General features: G+C 34.5%; 2 long non-coding RNA genes across 2 annotated transcripts; one reads left to right on the top strand and one right to left on the bottom strand.

The window, feature by feature from the left end:
- The first annotated feature begins 881 nt into the window (after positions 1-881).
- On the top strand, positions 882-9252 carry LOC134484795 (uncharacterized). Its single transcript, XR_010062600.1, has 2 exons — positions 882-967; positions 9043-9252. It is a non-coding gene; the product is annotated as an uncharacterized LOC134484795 (long non-coding RNA).
- LOC134484796 (uncharacterized) lies at positions 2543-3873 on the bottom strand. The gene is made up of 2 exons (XR_010062601.1): positions 2854-3873; positions 2543-2759 (listed from the first exon to the last, which is right to left on the bottom strand). It is a non-coding gene; the product is annotated as an uncharacterized LOC134484796 (long non-coding RNA).
- Positions 9253-20236: the final 10984 nt, after the last annotated feature.

The following is a 20236-nucleotide window of genomic DNA, read 5'->3' on the forward strand; positions in this document are numbered from 1 at the left end:
ATGTCATGCGGGAGAAAGGTTAGTTAGAGAAAAAGGAAATGGGAATGTGTAGGGATCTTATGCTCAGGAAACTCAGAAAGGAAATAATATTTGAAATTTAAATATAGAAACATCCAGTTAAAAAAAACAATAAAATTTGCTAAAAATAAAAAAGAAAGATATAAAAGAAAGTAAAAGCTGTCAAGTAATCACACATATTGACTCGTAAATGTGAAGTGGCAGAGTAATACTTGTGGAAAGACTGAGATGATGAAGTCTCAACTAGAAGCACTTCTGTCACGTTAATATTAGTGGCAGACAAAAAAATCACTATTGGTGTCCAAAGCATGTTGTTTACTTCGAGATAGCAACACAATATTTGTACTTCCCTTCTTCGTTAGTACCTTTCTTCTTGACAAAAACAGTAAAGATCATGAGCTCTGGAAAACAATTGTGCTCTTCACAATACTTGGGTTTTGTAATAAAGAAATGAATGATATAAACTATTTGAATTTTAGGAACCATAAGAACAGGGAAGTTCCGATGCTTCTAAGAGACTTGCAGCTCATGATTCCCATATGTGGAAGGTTCAAAAAAGGCTATCTCTTTAGCGATCCCACACAAATCCTACCTTGGACTCACTAAGCTTTCCAAGGACCACATATGCCTTTCTTTTTTTAAAAAAAAACAAGACAGAAAGCCAGCTTATTCCCCTTCTCATATCTCTTCATCTTCTTTTTTCTCACGCCCAAATAACTGTTTACTCTGAATTAGAGGCCAATTAGTAAACCCTAGAGGTAATGAAGGAACATCTGAAGATCAGTTGCAGTCATAGCAATCCTTGTGACATCACAGAAGAAGCTTTGGCTCTCAAGGATACCAGAGATTTTTCAGGAATGAACTAATGATGATGTCTCTAAGACCTGCCATGGCCTATCTGCTAAAGAGCTTTCCTTACATTGACTAGATTTGAGGGTGCCCTTTCCAGGTATGTCTTCTGTGACACAGTGGAAATGTTTACATACTCCATCTCTCTAAAGCTAGTGACTTCTCTTTGCTTCATTAGTGGTCACATGCTCTGAATGGACAAAGTTATTCAGGGTCTTGGCATGGGTCGATGAGATTTAGGAACAGGAGTGTAGAAGATTCTTCTAGATAATATTTTCATTCTCAGGTTCATTCCTGTGACACAGTTCAATTTTCTTCGTTTTCTATTTCCCAAAGGCCAGTTATTCCCTACAGACCTTTAATTGAATGCATGTGTATTTCAATTTTTATTGTATATTCCTTGATAGGTGACTTTATACATATTCCTGAATGTGTACTGAAAATTCTTTTTTCCACTTCTATTTTCTTCAATGATTTTCGCAACAAAGGCACCCAGCTCTAGAGTGATTATAACACTGTAAATTGGGTGTACCTACTTCAAGTGGTAAACACCAAATTACTATTAAATCCTAACATTTCCACATATAAGTAAAGCATAAGACCACATGTAGTATAGAATTTGGTTCTCAGGTCCGTTTTGATCTCGGTTCTTCTGTTCCAGTGTCTCAGGGCTAGATTTGAGGTTTTTGGATGTTTTACCATGATTCTTTCTTGAGGCCAAACATAAGATAGAGAAGGATAGGAAGTGATAAGAATGGCTTCAGGACCAGGGAGACCTCATCTTCAATAGTTTCATAAGAACAAGAGGGAATCTATTTGCCAATGCAATTTGTGGATTCTACATTCTTGACCTAGTTGCACTGAATCCATGTTAAAATTCCCCCTAACTTCATAACTGTTGGAGCCACCAAAAGTATATTCATATATATCATTATATATATATATATATATATATATATATATATATATATATATATATATATATATGTATATATATATATATCATTATATATATATATCATACGTATATCACACACACACACACACACACACACACATATATATATATATATATATATATATATATATATATATATATATATATATATATATATGTGATCAGCCACCAAAACTAGATAAGATTTATGAAGCTAAGAAGTGCATTCTACCAGGAACTGGATATAGATATTTCCTGAGAGACACAGTTAGAGCATGTCTAATACAGAAGTGAATGTTAGTGGCAAACCAGTGAACTGAAAACGGACATCTTGTTGGTAGATTTTGAGACAGTATTACAATTGTTGAAGGTGCTGTTAACTACAAAAGAACAACATTCTCAATGACCCAGAGCTTTCTAGTACTAGACCAATATTCAAAGAATGAACATAGACAGAAATATGGCTCCAAATGCATATGTGGCAGAGGATTGCTTTTTTGGCACCAATGGAAGGAGAAGCCCTTGGTCCTACCTTGGTTTGTCTCCCAGTTTAAGGGAATGTCAAAGGGCAGAATTATGGTTAGAGAAGAAGGGATTGTGAACAGGTTGTGATTTAATGGGCAGGAAACTGAGAAAGGAAATAATATTTTAAACGTAAATATAGACTCATCCAGTTTAAAATCACTTAAATTGATAAAAAATTTAAAAAAGAAAGAAATAAAAGTAAAGAAAACTTCCAACTAATCACAGTTATTTACTCAGAAATCTAAATTGGTATTCAGAGTAATACTTGTAGTAAGACAAAGATGATGAAGTCTCAACTAGAAGCACTTCTTTCTCCGAGATATCCGTGTCAGACACAAAATGCACTATAGGTATCCAAAGCTTGGAGGAGTTTACTCTGACCTGAGGACCCAATACTTGTCTTTACCTCCTTCCTTAGGACCTTTTTCTTCTGGGCAAAAAGAAAAAAAGGCCATAGATCTCAGAAAAACAACTGTGCCCTCTCAAAATTTTGCTTTGTAATTAGGAAATGAATGATATAAAACCTTTGACATCCAGGAACCATAAGAACAGGGAAGTCCAGATGCTTCTGTGAAGCTTCCAGCTCTTGATTCCCATATGTGTAAGTCTCAGATCAAGTCTATCTCTTCAGCGATACCACTCCAACCCTTCCAAGGGCTCCCTGAACTTGTCAAAGTACCACTTATTTTTCCTTTTTTTTCATACAAAGACAGAAGGTCAGCTTCTTTCTCCCCATCTCTGATCTCTTTATCCTTTTTGTTCTCACTCCCAAATGGCTGTTTACTCTGAATTAGTGGCCAATTAGCAAACCGGAGAGTTACTGAGGGAATATGTGAGAGGCAGTTCCTGTCAGGACAGTAATTGTTACATCACAGAAGAAGCTAGGGCTCTCCTAGTTACAACAAATTTGTCATGGAGGTCCTATTTATGATGTCACTGAGAACTGCCATCTCCTACATGCTAAACAGCTTTCCTTACATTTACCAGATTCGAGGGTGTCCTTTCCAGGTATGTCTCCTGTGACACAATGGAAACCTTTATGTACTCAATCTCTCTTAAGGTAGAGACTTATCTCTGCTCCACTAATGGTCACATGCTCTGAATGGGGAAAGTTAGCCAGAGGCATGGCTTGGGTCTCTAAGATCTAGGAATATGGAGTGCAGGAGATTCTACTGGATAATAATTTTATTCCCAGTTCCATTCCTCTGGCCTATAGTTCAATTTCCTCAGATATCTCTCTTTTCTAAAGGCCAATATTTTCCCTACAGACCTTTAATTGAGTGAATATTTTATTACATTTTCTTATTGTACATTCCTTGATAGTGGACTTTATATATATTGCTGAATGTGTACTCCAATGTTCTATTATCCTATTCCATTTTTTGCTCTGATTTTAGAAAAAAGGGGGCCCAGTTCTAAAGTGAATATAATAGTGTAAATATTCTGTATCTACTTAAATGATAAACTCCTAAATCCTTATTTTATCCAAAAATTACCTGACATTAGTAAAGGAAAGGACAACATAGACTATATAATGTGGTTCTGCAGTGGCATTAGAAGGCAGTTCTCTAATATCTACCTTCCAGTGTTTCCATGGCCAGATTTGAGGGTTTTGGATGTTTTACCATGTTTCTTTATTCAGTCCAAACATAAAGTTCATGACATGGGCTGGGAGAGGAGTGGCTTGAAGTCCAGTGAATCTTCTACTTCAGTAGGTTCATAAGAATAGGAAGGAGTCTATATGGCTTTGTCATTTGTGGATTCTAAAATCTTAACCTAGTAGTGCAGAATCCATGTTAAAAATCCACCAAACACCATAGCTGTACAAGGGACCAAATATATCCTCGTCATTCTGATTGGTGTGCTGTGGAAACTCAGGATTTTTTTTCTTTATTTCCGTTTACCTGATTGCAAAGGATGTTGATATTCCTCATTTGAGAATTCATTGTTTAGCTCTACAGACACAGAAACACACACACACCACACGCACGCACACACACACACACACACACACACACACACACATTCAGCAACCAGATGTAGATAAGAGTGTTGAAGCTAAGGAGTCTATGCTGCCAGTGAACTGAAAATTGACATCTTGTTGGTAGGGTTTGAAAAAGGATTAAAAGAGCTAAAGGTGCTTTCAACACCATAAGAACAACAATGCAAATGCAACAGAGATTTCTGGTAATAAACCAATATTCAAAGACTGTACATGGAAAGAACTATGGCTCCAACTGCATATGTTGCAAAGGATGGCCTTGGGGTCACCAATGGAAGGAGAAGTCATTGGGTTTGACTCCAAGTTCAAGGCAATGTCAGGGGGCAGTAAGGTGGGTTATAGAAGAAGGGGAGCAGAATTGTATAGGCTAATTATGGAAAAGAAACTGGGAAAGGAAATAACATTTGAAATTCAAATGTAGAAATATCCAGTTAAAAAAGCAATAAAATTTTATAAAAAATAAAAACAATGAAAGAAAGAAAAGAAATCTGCCAGCTAATCAAACCTATTGACTCAGAAATCTAAAGAGTCACTGTCAGAGAATGATATTCAGAGTAATACTAGTAGAAAGACTGAGATGATGAAGTCTCAACTAGAAGCTCTTCTCCTCCAGATATCAGTGTTATAAACAAATTACACAATAGGAATCCAAAGCATGGAGGTGTTTACACTGCTGAGGAGACCATACTTTTCTTTCCTTTGTTTCTTTGGACCTTTTTCTTCAGAGCAAAAAGAATAAAAGCCACGAGCTCTGAGAAGAACAAATGTGCCCTTCCCAACAACTGGCTTTTACATTGAAGAAATTGATTACATAAACGCTCTGACTTCCAGGAACCATATCAAGCAGGGAAATCCAGATGATACTAAGAAGATCGCAGCTCCTAATTCCCATGTGTGGAAGGCTCAGATAAAGGCTACTACTTCTGCAATCCCACTCAATACGTACCCAAGACTCACTGAACTTTCCCATGGACCAGATTTGAGGGTGCCCTTTCCAAGAGTGTCTCCTGTGACATACTGGAAACCTTTACATATTATATATCTTTAAAGCTAGAGACTTCTCTTTGCTTCATTAGTACTTACATGTTCGGAATAGAGAATGTTGGTCAGGGACTTGGCATGGGTAAAAAAGATCTAGGAACATGGTGTGGAGGAGAATATTCTGGATAATAATTTCACTTCCACGTCCATTCCTGTGACATACAGTTCAAGTTCCTAGGTTTTCTCTGTTTCCTAAAGTCCAATATTTTCCCTCCAGACGTTAAATTGAATGAATATTGTATTACATTTTCTTATTGTACATTCTTTGAAAGAGGACTTTATATATATTCCTGAATGTGTACTCAAAAATTCTGTTTTCTAATTTTATAATTATAATTATAAAATTATAATTATAAAAATTATTAATTATAATTTTATATTTTTGTAATGATATTGGCAACAAAGTGGGCCCAGCTAAAGCGTGAATATAACAATATAAATATTGTATACCTACTTCTAATGATAATGTCCCAAATCCTTATTTTATACGAAAATTACCAGCCATCAATAAAGCAAAGGAGAACATAGACCCTAGAATACGGTTCTAAATTTCTTTTAGGCTTGAAAAATTTTGCCTAGAAAGTTTTGTAGTTGTATTTGTGCCTTTATCCCTCCACTGGTGTCCTTCCGGGCTACAGGAGTTGGCCTCTTAATGTTCCATATCACCAATGTAAGTCACAGCTTCGGTAAACCCCATTGATTCGTGCGTACCTTCATTATCCCGGACTCTTTCTCTTCCTGGAGATTTCCCCTACCTCCTCATCTCTAAAAGTTCAAGATATCCTTTCCTTCTCCTGACTATCGGGTCATATCTCCTCTCCCTTCCCACACAGGATCCATTTTCCTCTTCCTTCCATCTCCCATCTAGTTCCTTCCCTCAATCGGCCTCCTAGACAATTTTATGCCCATTCTACATGAGACTCAATCACATGCACTTGGGGCATTCTTCTTGTGTATCTTCTTTGTATCTATGAGCTTAGTGGAGAATGTCCTGTAGTTTACGGATAATATTACTTATAATTGAGCAATTTCAAAAACCCTGCTGGATCATATTTTTATATTAGTATTCAACTTTGAAAATGATAATTTAATATGTGTGAATGTCTGGAGGAACAAATTTAAGTAAAAAAAAAACTTAAAACATAGATCAAATCACAGATTTTAAAAGTTGACCTAATAATAAAATTGTCTACTATCATACAGTTTGATTATATCACAGGCAATTTTTTAAGTGGTACAATAAATTTGGCAGACAAATGATGTTTTTACCAAATAATTATGGATAATTTGACTAAGATCAAATAAGATAAATATATTATTTCCATTTTGATATCACTTGCTGGCACTTTTTCTCAAACATGATGTATATAGCATTAAACATAATGGTATTAGATTTAAATTTTAATATTTATTTTAACCTAACCTATAAAGTAACAGGTTGTCTTATTTTATTCTTGTTGACATTCAACCTCATCCTCGCTTTTTCAGTTCTTTATTCCTTCCTGTCCTATGTCCCTCACCACTTATACTAGTCTCACTTCATTATTCTTACATCTACATCCATATCCCACATGTTCAATATCTTCCATGGCACACTGTTTAAAACCCAACTTTCTAATGTCTGCGACCTATATCAGTTAAATAAACTCAAACCATCCACAGCTTCACATAAATACAAGTATATTAGAAGGAGATTCTATGATCTATATGAGAAAGAACACATGGTATTTGCCTTTCTGAGTCTTTGCTACCTTACTCGGTATATTTTCTAGTTACATTTATTTTCCTGAAACCATGATAGTTTAGTTTTCCTAGGGCTTAATGAAATACCATTTCGTATATTGTCATATTCTTATGTATCTACATATCAATGAACATTCCTTACTATTCTCAATAAAACAACAATAGATTTTTTTGTGAATAATGATGAGAAAGCTCAGATAGAGAAGTCAAGATTAATTACTGACAAACTAAGAAAAAAATTTTACAGATAAAAATTTGTGGTTATGTTAACTAGATCAGTGTATGCTAAGGTTAATAAAGATTGTGGTATATATAATGTTTTAATACTAATTAAAATTGTAGAATATTCATACTTTAGAGAATGTTTATAAAATTGTCCATCACTAAGTGATTTTCCACTAATAATTTAATTTTTTTATAAAATATTTTTGTTATATATATATATATATATATTACCTATTTACCTTAAAAATAAAGAACATTAAGAAGATACTGTCATAAAATTCAATAATAACACCAAAGACCTGTTAAATTAATTAAAAACGGACTAGAAGTTATGGAAAACCTCTTCAGTTAAATTAAGAGAATTAGAAAAGTGATAGCATTTTAATAGAAATGCACGTGTCAAACAATATACTATAAAATCCTGAAACTATACTAAGATGGTTACTATTCATTCCTATGTGCTAAGGATTCATCAATAAGCATGGTATATGAAGAGAAGGCATATATCAGAAAAATTTATTCATGTTTAACATACTAACTTTCTTCATAAAACTCAAGCGGAAATTCTCTTTTTTGTTGCTTAAAAAGTTTGTACAAAGCACGGCTTTTGATTATAACATAATATTTCAAAACTATCATTAAATATGCAAAGATCTTAACACAAAACCCAGTGTTTTCAGAGCAACCATACAAACTTAAGAAGAAAAGAAAACATTTTTAAGTACATAAATATGCGTAATGAAGTCCCCACCTTACCAGTAACAGACGTGTCAAATTTATTGATCTATATATTACCTAGAATACTCTATCCCAGTTCATTGTTCCTTAGCATATGTTTTTCCTCATCTTTCTCTGTTTCTTATCTTCTGAAAGCAGGTGGTATTTCTCATAAAATTAGTTCAAATCATAAAATCTTCACTCAACAAAAAGAAAGTGTTTACATTAGAGGAAAACCAATTAAAGGTTCTCATTCTTTATTGTGCAAAATTTTATATTTGATTTTGTATGCTTAATATGCTTCTACACCTTAGTGATGACCTTTCAAGATTGGCCTGAAATTCACCATTCTTAATTCACAATGTAAAAGCCCTTTAGCTAATCACAGAAAAGCCTTCAAAGTGTATTTACATAGGTTTATTTAATAAAAATTCAACTTATAGTTTAAGGGGAATAGTGATGTAAAGCACCTTTTCTTACATTTTCGGTGCCTTCAGATTATTTTATAGCTAAGTCATTTCATTAGAATGAAGAAAGAATTATTAACATCTTACTAAAATAAAATGAGAATTTTTTTCTCTGTATAATACGGAACTTATTCTTGAACATTTTTTTGACAGTGTTTCTTTTATATCCCTGGCAGTACCAGAAAACTCTCTCTCTCTCTCTCTCTCACCTTTTCTCTCTTTCTCTCTCTGTAGACCAAGCTGGCCTTGAACTTAGAGTTCTGCCTGCTTCTGCTCCCTAGTACTAAGATTAAAGGCCTGTGCAACCACACCACGTGCTTTTCTACATCTTTAACAAGCTCTTTTCTGATTATATTCCAAATCTTATGAAGTTAGTTCCCTAAAGTACCTAGAAGAAATCCAATACCAAAAATATATTTTGCATATCTAAGTCCCTCTTCCCAAGTTCCTCCTTGATCTAGTCTCCTAGCAAGCTCTCTGAAGGAACTGAAAACAATAAATGTTTGCTTTCATTACAGGAATAAAGAAAAGGACTGTTTACTGCACAATCTCATGATATCACAGAACAATTCTTCCAACACTACAAAGTGAAATCTCATAAAAAGATGGGTACCCGAAGCCACAGAATGTTCCACAAATGAAAAGCAAACCTTCCCATCCTTTTGCTAACCTTATGCTGTGTTACGATGCAAGGCTTTCAAGAAGAACACAGATCAGATATCAGCTCCTGCTTCTTCCTTTAGGGGTGCCCTTGTGGTGAATAAACTTTACAAGCAGAAAAAAAAAGAAAAAGTAAAGAAGTTCTTTTCTTGTTGAGGAGAGTTTTCTCTGTCATGGGGTTTTTGTTATTTCAAATGAATTTTCAAATTGCTCTTTCTAACTCTATGAAGCAGTGAGTTGGAATTGTGATAGCGATTGCCTTGAATATGTTGATTGCTTTTGCCAAGTTTGCCATTTTTGTAATATTAACTCTACCAATCCATAAGCATGGAAAATCTTTCCATCTGAGATTTTCTTCATTTTTTTTTCTTCACAGAGTTGAAGTTCTTGTCATAAAGACCTTTTACTTGCTTGGTTAGAGTCACACTGAGGTATTTTTTATTATTTGTGACTAATGTGAAAATTGTCATATCCCTAATTTCTTCTCAACCTGTTTATCCTTGAAGTAGAGGAAGCGTAATGATTTGTTTGAGTTAATTTTATATCCAGCCATTTTACAGAAGTTGTTTATTGGCTGAAGGAGTTCTCTGGTTGAATTTTTGGGGTCACTAAAATATACTATCATATCATATACAAATCATGATATGTTGACTTCTTGAATTCCCTTTATCTCCTTTGGTTGTCTAATTTCTGTGAATAAGATTTCTAGTGCTATATTAAAGAAGTAAGTGGAGATTGGGCAACCTTTTCTATTCCCAGATATTTGTTGAATTGCTTCAAGGTTCTCTCCATTTATGTTGATGTTGGGTACTCTTTTTGTAATATTGTTTTTACTAAGTTTATGTATGGACCTTGAATTTATAATATGTACCAAATCTTTTAACATGAAGAGGTATTGATTGTTTTCATTTTTTGTCACCATCTAACAATGTGATCATTTGTTCCCCCACCCTGTGAGTTTGTTTAAATAATTGATTTTTCTATATGCTGACCTCACGTTGAACCATCACCATTTTTTGAAAATTCTGTCTTTTTTCCATTAAATGGTTTTAGAACATTTGTCAAAGATAAAGTGACCGTAGGTGTTTGCATTTATTTCTGGATCTCCAGTCTTGGATATCTGGTAAAATTTTCACTTACCATGAATGCAGAAACCAAGATACTCCATGACAAAGCCAAATTTACAAAACATCTTTCAACAAATCTAGCCCTACATGGGATAGTAGATGGACACTTCCAACACAAGAAAGGAACTACACCCTAGGAAAAATTTGGGAATTAATCTTTCAACAAACCCAAAAGATGATAGCCACACAAAAGTAATTCCATTTCTAACAATAAAAATTGCAGGAAAGAACAATAAATTTTATTTAATATCTCTTATCATCAATGGACTTAATTCTCCAATAAGAATATATAAACTAAGGGATTGAATAAATAAAGTGGACCGAACATTTTGCTGCATACAGGAAATATACCTTAATTATATAGACAGTCACTATCTCAAGGTGAAAGGCTGGAGAGAAATTCCAAGCAAATGGTCCCAAGAAATAAAACGGAAATAGCCTTTCTTACATTGAATAAAATTGACTTTCAACCAAAGATATCAAAAATGATAAGGAAGGACAAAATAATTGTCAAAGAAAAAATAATACTAAGATGAACTATCAATTATGAACAACTATGTTTCAAATGCTAGGGCACCTAAATTCACCAAAAGAAAATCACTAAGCCTCAAAGAATATATTGGTGCCAACACGATAATAGTAGGAGATTTCAATACCCAAGTTCATCAGTTGACCGTTTGTGGCAACTGAAACTAAACTGATACATTAAAAATAACAGAAATAATCATCCAAATGGATTTAGCAGATATTTAAATAACATTTCATCCTAAAACTAGAGAATATACCTTTTTTCTTTGCACCTAAAAGTAACTTCTCCAAACTTACCATATACTGTGTCATTAAACAGGTCCATATAGATACCAGAATATTGAAATAATCCCATGCACCCTATCAGATTATCATGGACTAGTGCTGGTCTTCAATACTTTCTTATTTTTATATTTGTTTTTATTATCGATATTTGCTTAATGTGGTATTTTTGAAACACTAGCTTTCTTGATAGTTTGGCACTATGAAATCTAGGTTGGGTTTAGCCTAATAGTAATTCTTCCATTTTGCCTCTATAGTAGCAAGAATGAGAGCTCCATTCCATTCTTTGGTATATACTATATTTTGAGTGAACATTTTGGGCACACAGTGCATTTAATGGTTTTCATCTCTTCTTAAGTATATATTATTATTATCTCATCTTAAAAATTTGTAACTTGACAATGACATTTTTAATATCATGTTTCTGAATGGGTCTTTTGTTCTCATTTTGTTTATATTTTATCTCCATTTTAAATGGATTTTCCTTTGTGAATATTTTCTGTCTTTAAATATGTTTGTGCCTTTATGAGATTTTATTATTGTTTATCAATGAAAAAATGCATTTTATTTACACCAGCAGCCATACAGGAAGGGGAACACAAGAGTTAGTTAGCTATTTGTATAGTATTGGTTACTTATTAAAAAATAAAAATCTCTGAAACAAAGGACAGTGATTAATTTCACACTATCCTCCCCCAATGTTCCCAGCATACAGTAATTCCTAGTAATGGCCTGAGGTCATGTGGTGTTGGGAAATACTTTATGGAAGAATAAACCCACAAACCACAGAATATTTAAAGAAAATCTTTCTTCCATACACACAGATACATAATACGATTACAGGGAGGTCAATACAATTAATTAAAGAAGATGTAAAGAATATGTTGTTACAAGAAACTGAGGACAAGGAAAGAATTTCAAACCACTGTCAACTATACAATGGTGAACATTTGTTCCCAAAAAGTAGTTTGTGTGCCAGAACAATAACAGCTGTACTGGACCCACCTTTTATCTACACAGAGTGGGGAGTAATGGTCCTATTGGAAACAATGAAGACAGAAAACGAAAACAATAGCAAAAGGGGGAATTAATATAAGCAATCTGGTAATGCAAACTACCAAAGACATCTTTATGTTCTAACCAGAAATCGCAGGAAAACTCATATCTGAGCGCCCTATCTAATGACAAGAGTGAGCAAGCCATGGCCTTTCTCCCTTTCATATTTTTAAGTACTTTACAGAAACAAGAATCTCAGATTGCTTTATCCATGATTTATGAAAGGGTTTTCTAGGCGTCATGTATTAAGAAATCATTTAAAAGTATTTTTAGCTCCTGACACGGTTTTATTAAAGTTCTCAAACTTCTTGGACTAAGATTCCAAAGTGTAACTAGGCCAACCCTGAGCTGTAAAACTATGACAAGGCAACAATAACAGATATTTTCATGGCCCAAGCACTATAGCACTGTACTATTGAGTAGAGTGATCCAAATTAATTCAAACAGCTCAAGAGAGAAGCAGAAAAAGGTTAGAAAAGTGATGAAGAATCAACACCTTGCTTGTGTATGCCAGCAATTATGGTTCTGCAGTAAGTCCTAAGAGGCAGTATCCAAGTAGCAAGGGGAGGAAAGGACTAAGGACAAGACAGGGTGAAAAACTAGCATGGCACATATATGGAAGAGAAAAACTGAAAATGTCCTGTAATTTAAAAAAAAAGATTTTTTCATTATTTTCTCATTCCAATCAAAAGAGACATCCATGAATGATTCTCCTCTAAGGCTTCCATAAAAGAGGTAAAACGAAAAAGAACATAAACATTGAAAGTTTGAAAATAAAACAAAAGTAAAAGAACTTGTGTACGTTTCAGAGCAGGAACACTGAAAAATGCACTACATCTGGTCAAGATGAAACGTAGAGTGGGAAGCAGGAATTAGAATTAAGAGCTGCAAGAGATAGGCAGGTGAGCAGTGACAGGAACGTGGCCAGGCCTGAGAGATAAGGCTGGATCTTTACAGGGACACAGAATGAGGTAAGAAAACATTTCAAATAAAGCAGCACCTTTTCTTTCTGCTCACCTCAGTAATCCCATCCTCTAATATCCCCCATTTACATACTAAAATAGAAGAGTTGTGGTATGTATGTCACTCACTTCCCATTTACTTTTAACCCTGCCTCCAAAGTCAGGAAATCCAAACTTTCTAACTTCCAGGAACAAAAATACAGCCCCAGGTATAAGGAGGTCCTGAGGGCCAATGACAAACTGCAGTTAGTGAGAGTAGAGAATATGGAGATGTCTCATTCAACATAGCAGAAGTGTGACGGCCCAAGCTAAGAAAGGAAAAGGCAACCATATCAGGTAAACAAGGTCTGCTTCTCATAGCATTAAACTCATTTATATTATTCATTCCTTATAAAATAAATACTTTATTTGGGCTTATAAACCAGAATATCAGAGTCAGTGATTGATGATATCAGAGCAAAGATATACAGGCAGAGGTTGCTGACCATAAGCGGAAGGTGGAGAAAACTAGATTGAAATAGCTTCAATCCTTTGAAACTTCAAAGCCTACCCCGAACAACATACCTCCTGCAACAAGGACATACCACCTAGTGAGGTTACAATTTTTGGGCATTTACATTATTCTTAACTACACTTAGTCAAATCAATTCCCAGCTCAATCTTCATTTTGAATGAAGCTGATTTTCCTGCAAAGTGGCTCTACCATCTTCTCTTCCTAATATTGGCTTTCATCATGGGGATAATAGATGATTCTGGATGCATAGGGGATGTTTTTATTCCTATATATCACTCCATATACGTACTATTATGTGTACTGACATTTCAATGAGTTTCATTTGGAGAAGGTATAAATGGTTTAGCTTATATATATGCTTTCAACCTCTATTAACATCTTTTAGAAAATATCAAATATCCATTCTTGGTTAATAATTTCTTCTCTCATATGATAAAAAAATAAAATTTTACTCTAATAAAAATAATTCTCTATTATTTTAATATTGAAAGATACAGAAGAATATTAAGATAATGTGGAATATTAAATCAGCTGATCTGCATGTTCATTAATTAAGAACAACTAGAATCATTGATATGTTTTTGGAACATAATATAGTAACAAATACAAAAGCATTGAATAAATAGTGGCAGAAGACGAGTGTCATCATCTAAAATGTACCTTACCTTCAGATCCAGTGTTTTCTTTCATGTAGCAAGAATTCAATTTACCTACTCTTCCTCAGTATTTTTCAAACTCTCATTGACTCTAATTTCAAAGCTGTATCCTATAACTAGCATGATTGTTAAATTTCAAACCAAGTACAGTGCATGTGTCAATCATTTTCCGCCTTTCCTTATTTGTGTTTTATTCTGTTCCCAAAGGCCATGTTGTGTTGAAGTTATGAAGAATTTCTTGCTCCTTTGATGAAAATTTTCTGAAAGCATAGATTATTCATATTTGTAAAATACTGTTGATATGTTTAATAGTACTGGATATTATAGTTAAAATCATCTGGATTAGGAATTTTTGCATGTATATCATAACACACTAAAATACTAAAGATTAAAAGTAGAAGAGCTAGAATTTATCACATGTTTTTACTCTTCTAGGGTTTGTAAATTTACAAAATCTGAAAAATGACTTCTTTCTGTGAAATTCACATTCATGAGCTATTAAATTCTAATCAAAGAGTGTGTCAGCACCAATTAAATTGGATTAAATTATAATTGCAATACAAAATGTTTGTAGTAAGTATATGGGCAAATAATTTGTCTGAATATACTAAATAAGCATGTAATATAATCATAGGTTTGCTCTTCATTAAATAAGTACTCCCATTTATAACTTAAAAAATACAGATATTAAAGTGAGTTTTGTTATATAACAGCTAATAATGGTCTTAGTAATGGATTAAATCACCAAACAATGAACAGTAAGTAGGAATGTCTAGTGAGTTAGAGGTTCTTTCAAGCATCTTCAAGGGGCTAAAATAAATTCCTTTATAATTCTCCTAAATCCACTTATCATGAAATATTCCACATCAGAGTAAATAACACCAACATCTTTTCTTTTGCTCAAAAAAAGACATTGGCTTTCTTTTCTTCCTGCCCACACCACACTCATTCTACTACCAAACACAACAATTTCCAACATAGCTCTCTGATATGACTCTTTTTCATTATCACTGACAGTACTTCCAGATAGACTTCAAAAACATCCTTAAAATTATTCTCTGTATCATCTCATAATACATAAGTAACCAGAGTCCCTTCTATATACATTGTGAGTTAAACAAACTTATTTAAAACTGTTCAATGATTTCTAAGACATTTACAGTAAATAAAAATTATATGTCTAATACTGTTCCTATATTCACATATGAGACATTGCCTAAGCTTCAGCTTTATTTGGACCACTCTTCTATCTCTTAGTCAATACAAACTACTATCATATTTACTTTTTGGAAATGTCAAGCTCTTTGTCCTTTTATCATCCTTCTATTTACTGTGATTTTGCCCAAAATATAGATCAACTATATTTCATCTAATCTAACTTAAATGTCACTTCCTTATGACAATTTCCATGACCATATTTTTAAAATAGATTCTTCAACTACTTGCATACTATCAACTGTAACAGACTCATTTATGAATTCATTTCTTTCTTTTTCTTGAACTATAATGCAATTTTTATAAAAGAAAGTTCATAATACATTTTATTCATTCCTAATCTATACCACTATTATGGACCTGATACAGTAATGGAGACTTATTATTTATTACATGATTCAGTAAGTTTCAAAAATAAACTTTATACTATTCTTCATTTTAATAAATATGCATCCCATTCATTGGTTAGTCCAACATGTAGTAATTATGTGAATTCTTCAATATATTACAATTCAATGACCTAGTTGACATTGCCTATATATTTTAATTTGTCACAGATAGTCTGTGTCATATTCAACACAATACTGTGTTCACTGAGCAATTATCTCATCTGGCAATATATTTGACATGAAAGAATGAGATCCCATGAGGAAATAGATGGACTTCCAGGAGTGCTGACACACTCAAGAGCACAGGAGAGACTTCTTCTTCTCAGAGGTAACTTCCTGGAGTGCTCAGAACCCACGAATGGAGGTGTAGTCTGTTACAGCATACTTTTGTTTCTATCTATTCCATATAGTTCAACCTGATCCACAGTTCTTGGTACACAAAAAACTCCTAACCCAAAACATCCGGAAAATCCCAGACAAAATGACAAGATAAAACCTAAGGATAATAGGTATAGTAGAGAATGAAGACTCCCACTTTGAAGGGTCAGTAAATATCTTCAACAAAATTATAGTAGAAACCTTTCCTAACCTAAAGAAAGAGACAACCTTACACGTACAAAATTCAAAGAGAACTCCCAAAAATTTGGAGCAGAAAATAAATTTCTTCCATCACATAATAGTTAAAATATAAAGTACACAAAACAAAGAAAAAATATTAAAACCAGTAAGGGAAAAAAGGTTGAGTTACATAAAAAGGGAGACCAATCAGTATTCCACACTTCTTAAAATAGACTATGAAAGCTATCAGGTCCTGGGCATATATCACACAGATCATAAATGAACAAAAATGTCATCCCAGGCTGCTATAAAACCTCTCAACTACCATAGATGGAGATTCCAAGATATGCCATGACAAGAGCAAATTTCCACAATATCTTTCCACAAATCCAGTCCTACAAAAGATGAAAGGTGGAAAATTCCAGTACAAGGCAGGAAACTACACCCAGAAAAAGAAAGAACACAATCTACTTTTAAAACACAAAAGAAGATAATGTAGGTAGCCACAGAAACATAATTCGACATCTAACAAGAAAAATAATAGACAAATCCAATCATTTGTCTCTGATATCATTAAACATCAAAGGACTCAAATGCCCCTGAAACGACATACACTAGAAATCAACTGCCCTGGAATAGAAACACTTTATTCTTCCTCTGTCTGCAATGGAGGGGTCAGAGACATAGCTATCTGATGGAACGAAATCTAGAATTGACCTTGTGACTGAGGAGTGTCTCAAACAGTCAGCCTCTGCTGTAGTGTACCTGAGACTGAATCCTTGTCAACAAGAATCCATAGGAGACTCTCACTTTGTTCGTGGCTGACTCAGGTAAAACATTCAACTAATAAAGACCAGAACTTGTTCCTCAAACCTTATTGCATAGCCAATACAACTTTGACCACCAAAAAATCTCCAAGAACAATGGATTGACGTCCCATGGCCAATGAATAAAAGTTCCACCCTGGATCCAAGGCCACTTATCTAAGATACTCACCAGAAAGGTAAATATCCCTCACACCCATACCTGTGCTGCTAATAGTAAGTTTAAAAAAGGATTAGAGACAGTGACTTCACACAAGATTTCAGAATAAACCTCAGATTGCTGTCACGTCTGTAGTGGAGTCCTTGGAGATAAGAATTTTCTGGAGTTCTCTGAAAATGTAGAGGCCTGGAGTGATGGGATCATTGTTTTTTATAGAAGGTAATCATGGATAGTCCCCTACTATCAAACCGGATTAAGACTTTTCTCCTTTCAAAAACATTGATATTTTTTATAGGCCTTAGAGTTACCCATTTGACAAAATGGTCTCTCAGAACCATCCCTTCTGCTTGGGGCCCATGGGATATTTTACCTCGGACCAAGGAGCATTGATCCCTCTGGTGAAGGTTCACTGAAATCCAAAAGGAGGGAGCAAATCCTGGAATCTTATGCTACTTCCTTGAGTAAAGTCACATGATATGTTGTGAAGTCATCAGTCTGGTGCTCATTTCGTTTTGGTTGAATATACTTTTAGGGGGCAATCATGCTTAGGACACCTCAACTTTTCATGAATCATGTAATCTATATTCAGGCTCTTGCATATTCAGCTAAAGATGTGGATATGCTAGACTATGCGGTATCATTAGAAGATGATGCAATGCTAGGACCTCCTGAGCTATTGTAAGCAATTTAAATTTTTCTCAAATACAAGGGAATATGAATACTCTAATCAATTCTCCTGCTACAGGGGCATCAGCAACTCATCTTTACTTGGTGGTACTCATCCTTTCTTTCTTTGATTAAGGAGGCATCATGTGTTATCCCTGAAGGAAAGGTTACTTCAGATCATTCTAGTTTGTCCAAAGTAGGTTTAGATATTAATTTAGGTTGAGGAAACCCACACTAGTTCCTGATATTATGGACTGTGCCACAGATATGTTTCCTAATTTTTCCCAGGTTTCTCCTTCAGTTCAAGGTAAACTTGGGTTTCAATTGGGATGCAATGAAGAGCCCCTGAAAAACATATTCTGCAAAGTAAGATGAATATATTCTACTTTCTTTGAATAAGAAAATCTAGCAATACCCTGTAAGTTGAAAGGGGCTTAATACAAATTATTTTGATGAAGAACATACAGAGAAGGAAATGAAATGAAATCTCACACAGTTTTTTTTTTCTTAAGGAAACTTTAAATTAATATCCCCTGACAATGGTTTCTTCCGAGAATCCACTTCTATCCATAGGATCTCAGTTCTATTCTTCTAAGAGGTCTTAATGTTTCCTTTCTTACCTGGGTGGCCAGGCATAGATAAATGTTTGAAGGAATGGAAGACCACGTGGACATGATGTCCTCAGACATGTCAGTGCAAATCTGAGCCCTAACCTAAGTTCTGCCTTTAAGGTTTTTCACATAAAATGGAGCAGTTTCATCTTTGTTGTCGATGATTATCCTGCTTCTGAACAGCTTGTGCAAAACATAAATCCAGAGATTACCACCCAATATGTAAGAGCAAATTCCCTAATTTCTGGCCAGCACGCCTCAGAGTACCCCGACACATAGTTATTCTGGACTGTGAAAACAGTTGCACTTGACTGCCTTCTTCCAGTACCCAAGGTAAACTTTTGCCTGAAGGATGCTGTGACCTTCTCACTCTTCCCAATCCTCCTAAAATGTTCTCTCTGAATAATGGGCCCTTGACTTTCCAACAAAGTAGTCGTATCCCTAACTGATTAAACATATTTTCAAAAGTGACTCCTTCTATAATCCAATGACTCTGCTCCACTCCGGTTTGAATTCCCAGAGTCGTAGTTTAGAATCAGAGTATATAACCCTTGCAAACTGCAATAAGACAAATCAATAGAAATGTAATAATTTCAACATTTCTGCTTAGATCTTAACAGCTGAACAAACCAGAAGAATTAACCTAGCCAAAAAAAAATTATCCAAAGCCTTTGGCAGAAGAAATATGTTCCTGTCTTTTCTCTCCTGCATTAACAGAAATTATGAATATATAAACCTCTGAATGAGAATTTGAAACTTATGATTACGGCTGGAAACTTTATCCACTGTATAAGGTACCAGGAAGCTTTTCTCTTGACAGAAGTGTGTATGGCACCTATATACACTATGTCTGAAGAAATTTCTCTTCATTTTCAATAGGGCTTTAGAGTTTACCTCTCTTACATGGGGTTCACTTTACCCAGTGTTAACTTACTCCTTCTGATTATATTGTAGAGCATGTCAGTACTCGCCTAAGTATAGCATTGCCCTAGACCCTTTATGATAAAGGGGCTTAAAACCTGTTTGAAGCCTTACATGGGCCTTTTATTTTCCTATACCCATCAAATGGTGTTGTCTTTTCTCCTTAAAGGTCTGCCAGACCTAGGGAGTGTTATACCTCGCATCCTACATGAAAGACCATCTAGCATTCGTTGTCTTTCCAGTAGGATTGTGGGCCAATTGTCTACTTCAATCCACTAAGTCGATTTTAGACCCTCAGCTTCTGCGAATGGGGGCTAGGGAAATGAAATTCTATTGAAAGGGCTCTAAAAATTATTCTCAGTGCACATCAATTGTCTCAGAACTCCTCCCTGTGTACTATGTGAATTTTGGAGTACCTGTGGAACTAAAGAATTACTAGAGCTGCCCTTCGGCCCATGCCACTCAACACCCCTATAAAGAAAGTTTGCTTAAAACTAACCTCTTTATTCAATGTATTCATACAACACATATGCAAACAATGGTATCTTATATTTCTCTGCTTCTAAATCCTAGTTCAGAAGAC

The sequence above is a fragment of the Rattus norvegicus genome (assembly GCF_036323735.1).
Source record: "Rattus norvegicus strain BN/NHsdMcwi chromosome Y unlocalized genomic scaffold, GRCr8 chrY_unlocalized_8, whole genome shotgun sequence".
In the NCBI taxonomy this organism is placed as follows: Eukaryota; Metazoa; Chordata; class Mammalia; order Rodentia; family Muridae; genus Rattus; species Rattus norvegicus.